Source organism: Lutra lutra, chromosome 7 (genome assembly GCF_902655055.1).
Source record: "Lutra lutra chromosome 7, mLutLut1.2, whole genome shotgun sequence".
NCBI lineage: Eukaryota > Metazoa > Chordata > Mammalia > Carnivora > Mustelidae > Lutra > Lutra lutra.
In genome coordinates, this window is record NC_062284.1 from 81,422,743 (window position 1) to 81,428,053 (window position 5,311).

The following is a 5,311-nucleotide window of genomic DNA, read 5'->3' on the forward strand; positions in this document are numbered from 1 at the left end:
AAACAGGTGATGGGGATTAAAGAGTACACTTATGAGCACTGGGTGATGTATGGAATTGTTGAATCACTATATTGTATACAATATAACAGTGTATGTTAACTGGAATTTAAAAAAAAACTTAAATAAATTACCATTCCAAACCAAAAAAGAAAAAAAGAGGAAGAGCATTATTACCTTGGACCTAACTTACATCTTGCTCCTTGTCATTTCTCTGTTGACCCCTTTCTACTTCTTATCTGCTCTTTCTCTCTTTTTTTTTTCTTTAAGATTTTCTTTATTTATTTGTCAGAGAGAGTGAGCACAGGCAGACAGAGTGGCAGGCAGAGGCAGAGGGAGAAGCAGGCTCCCCGTTGAGCAAGAAGCCCGATGTGGGACTCGATTCCAGGACACTGGGATCATGACCTGAGCCGAAGGCAGCCACTTAACCAACTGAGCCACCTAGGTGTCCCCACTCTTTCTCTCTTAATTGGGTCTCTCCATTTATTGGAATCTTGGCTCATGACTTTTTAACTTTCTATGGTTTATGGCTTGTATTCTCCTCCTTGGCAGGGTCCTTTTTATGACCACATTCCTGGAAATGAGAATTGAGCTTTATTCAGGAGACTTCTGGGTTCTGCTCCCAGCCTTGTTAGATACCATTCACCTCGTCAGGCTCCAGATCCTCTCCATGTTGGACTGCATTCCTGGAACTTGAGGTAGGATGTAGCTGGAGGAGAAGCTGGAAGTGAGGTTGGGAAGTTGGCCCAGATATTGATTATGAAAGGACCTGAACTCAGGTTCAGTCTTGGGGGAGAAACATTTGGGGTTTGAAGCACAAGTGGAAGAGGGAGGTTTTCTACAGGAGTGAAAGAGTTAAGACGGATAGATTTGTAACCCTGCAAATTCAGCCCCAGCGTAATCTGCTGAAAGTGAACAGAGGAAGGATGTTGGGAAGTGATGAAGGTTTAGAATTTCCTATGAATGTAATGAAATATATAAAAAATAATGAGTGGTGTTAAGGGTCTGTTTGAGGTTGGGGACCACTCATTTGTGGATCTAGCCTCCTGGGAAGAAATTACCTCATTGTGTGCATTTTAAATTCTGAGCAGTAATTTACTGCTGTTACATTTACTTCCAGCCTGGGTACAGAAGCTGAGGCAGATTGTCAAAATATTCAGGGCTTACGGTTTCCTCAAAATAGTCAGGGCCGGTGGTTTCTGAGCTGACACCACCAGTGGAGGAGGCCAGCGGAATTAACAGTGTCGATAAGAGAGCAGTGGAAGTGATGTTGCCAGGGGGTTAGTAGAACAGGGAGTGTGCAAAGCCATGATCAGTTTGATAGTTGGGAAGAAAGGATTGAAGAATTGAGGGCTGGTGTTGACAGAGTAGTAGTGTTTGTATGAGGATAGAAGGTTATGGCCAGAGTGTGAGATACTGGAACTTTCCATTTCCAAGGTATAGCAGTTCTATGTGATTGTAATATCTCTAACGTGGCAAAACTCAGGTAGTAAAGCAGTCAATGGAATTGACATTCAGAAACTTGAAACTAAGGTATGGATGGTCTTTCTCCTATGAGTGGTGGGAAGTTGAAAGGTTTTCGGTAAGCACGATATGGTCACAGTGGCAGTTTAAAAAGATAACCTGACTTTTGAGATGGAGAATGGATTGGTGAGAGGTGAGAGTGAAAGTAGGAAGACCAATTCACTTAGTTTGGGCTCTGAAACAGGATTCTAGGGCAAGTAGTTTGTTCACAAAACAATTCCAGGAAACCTGGGTAAAGGGAGGCGAAGAGAGATAGGGAAGGGCAGAGCAAATAAAAAGTGAATTATTAAATAAGATATAGCTGTGGGTATCCTAACATACAAGCCCACTGTAGAACTCTTGTAAATGGTATAGAACACATAATGCTGGATTACCTCATCCAAGGACAAGGAGCTGTGGTATTTATATACCAACTCCTGTTAGTTACTGGTTGAGGATTCCTGTCGGGGAATGTTAATTTCTTGGTACTTTCTCTGCCACACATATAGGAACAGAGTGGGATCCTGTGGCCAGAGAAAGCTTTGGGGGAAAAAAAGTAGAAAGTAGATTTTGGCAGAAGGAAGTCTGACATGGGGCTCAATCTCATGACCCTGGAATCATGACCTGAGCTGAAGAGTTAGACACTTAAGCAACTGAGCCTCCCAGGCAACCCCCCCTTTTTTTCAAGACAAAAATTATTAATGAAGTAGTTTATAGTCTTGTTTTGTGCTAAGTCTTTAAAATCTGATGTGTATTTTACAGTTCATGCACACCTTAATTTGAACTGGCCACACTTCTGGCACTTAGTTGTTGCTATATTGGACAGTACCGGTCTAGGGTACGGGTTATTTAAGAAATGCTTTTTTTTTTCTTCAAAGATTTTATTTATTTGTCAGAGAGAGATAGAGGGTGAGAGAGAACACAGAAGCAACAGGAGCTGCAGGCAGAGGGAGAAGCAGGCTCCCCACTGAGCAGGGAGCCCAGTGCGGGGTTCCATCCCAGGACCCCGAGATCATGACCTGAGCCTAAGGTAGGCACTTAATTGACTGAACCATCCAGGCTCCCTGGATAAATATTTCGTATAGTTTGCCAGTTGAACAGGAAGTCCCCTTTAAGTTTTTGACATCAATATCAGCCTTTTTATAGCTCATGGTCCTTTCATGTCTCTTAGGCCCTCTCTTCCTTTCCTTATTTCAAAACCCAAAATTATCAGCAGGTAATATAAAGCTGAAATTCAGAGCTCATGGTCATATGAATCATATTCATGCTCCTTTTCTTTCTCCATCTTCATGATGGGAATGGGAAATTGCTATTGCCAGGTCAGTGAGATAACTTAGGACAATATAAAATGGTCCTTGAATGAGATTGTGACCTAATTATCAGAGGGCCAGAGATACTGAGATGAATAGGATGAAATATTTCAATATATTTACAAGTATACAATTGGATCCTTTAGGATACTTTTATGACAGCCATGGTCAATGTGGTTCATTTATGTTTTTCTCTCAATTTGTTCATATAGGCAGTATAAAAATGAAGGCAACTCAGGCCTAGAGTGGCTTAATTGACATTAGGAGTCATAATGCCTATAACTAATTTGGAGATGATAAGTTTACTAGTTATAAAAATCTCGTTTTCATGTGAGCTCTTTAGGAAGTGTGTAGTATATTTCCTTATTTTATAAATGAAAAATTCCCCTCATAAGCCTGGGCCACCTTGTAAAGGATGGCCAAAGAAGTAAACTAACAAAGTATGAAAAAAGCTTTGGATCTTTGGCTTCAGGTACACGTGGATCAAATCCTGGCTTTATTATTATTATTTTTTTATAAGATATGGCCTCAGTTCTATTACTTAGGTTCTCTAAGTTTCAGATATTCCCAATATATCTTAAATAGTTTTTAAAAAAAATGTATAACTCACTAGTTATCACTTGTTGCTGTGATGTATACACCTAAGTATGTGGGCATATTTCTATAAAAATGAGACCATATTGTGCATCCTGTTTGGTAATTTTTCCCATTTAGTAATATGTTATAGGGGCGCCTGGGTGGCTCAGTGGGTTAAGCCTCTGCCTTCAGCTCAGGTCATGATCTCAGGGTCCTGGGATTGAGCCCCACATTGGGCTCTCTGCTCAGTGGAGAGCCTGCTTCCCCCCCACCTCTCTCTGCCTGCCTCTCTGCCTATTTGTGATCTCTCTCTCCCTGTCAAATAAATAAATAAAATCTTAAAAAAATAATATGTTATAAATGTTTGCCATATCAATAAACAGTATGCTAATCAATATACATCTATATCATCATACAGTGGTCCATCCCAAATTACTTTGAGGATTAAATGTGATAAAATACATGAATATAACTGTTATATAGTAATTTAAGAACAACCACAGAATATACATGTTACTGAAATTTGGATTTCATCAGGTCAGCCTGGTGGTTGACCTTTGCTAGCTGGCCGCCATCCTACAGGTGGTCTCCAGCCACCTTAAAGCAAAAGCTCCATAAAAATTGCTTCCCACTGGGGCGCCTGGGTGGCTCAGTGGGTTAAAGCCTCTGCCTTTGGCTCAGGTCAGGATCTCCGGGTCCTGGGATCCAGCCCCGCATCGGGCTCTCTGCTCAGCGGCGAGCCTGCTTCCCCCCTTTCTCTCTCTCTGCCTGCCTCTCTGCCTCCTTGTGATCTCTGTCTGTCAAATAAATAAATAAAATCTTAAAAAAAAAATTGCTTCCCACATCAGAACCAGGATTCATGTGTTTCAGACATCACGTAGGCACCACAATGAAGGTGGCTCAGGGACCTGCATAGAAGATGTTTGTATGTCTGAAGGTAAATAATAGAATAATATTGAGGTCTTTAAAGAAAAAAAATGTACTATAACTAGTTCAAGACATGAAGGGCCAGCAGACCCCAGAGGTTTTCTCAAACATCGTTCCTCGGAGCAGGAAGTTAATTTTCATTTCTGTGAAGTCGTTTATTTCCATCACCCTGAAAGTGTTTTTTCCCTTCCTTATGGAACAAAGCTCAGTTAATGACCTTTCCACTTCAGCAAGATTGTCAGAACATGAAGAATACTCCAGATTTCTGTTTGAAAATATGTGTTCCTCCTACTACATTTCTAGTTTTAAAATACCTTCTTTAACATTCCAAGAATTATTTTTGTAAATGATCTTGGCTGCAGTTCAAAACACTGTATGTAGCATTTGCTAGCCTATTTCCTAGTTCTCCTCTGAGTGCCATTTTATAGAAGCACTCTCAGATGGTCTGGGATGGAGACAGATCCTGAGGCCTGAGCTCCATGATGTTTCCTAAGTCGTATGGGGCTGGGTCTAAGAGAGGAACTTTGAGGTCTATTGTTAGCCATTCCTCCTTTTAACTATGTCTCTTGAGGAGGATACTCTGAGCTATGAGTGCTGGTGAAAATAGATCCTGAGGGAAAGGGCTGCATATTTGTCATCTGATGGTACTGCCCCAGGGGCTTCTCAACTAAGCCAGTTGATATATCAATTCCTCAACAGAGGTAATTGTAAATACCGAAACAGAGAACCTGTCATATGGTCAACTAATATTTATGGAAGCCCCCCTATTTGTCAAGGACCATGCTGACATTGTAGATCGAGAAGTAAACAAGATGGGAGTAGTTTCGTTCTTGTGGTCCTTCTGAATTAGAAGGAAAAAAAGGAGATATGAGGCAAATAATAACAACTGTGTTTAGGGAAATTGCCCCAGACCAGATTCAAGGAGATTTCCCTGAGGAAGTGACCTTTGAACTGAGGCTTGAAATTAAGCAGGTAATGGGAGTGGGGGACTGGCACAT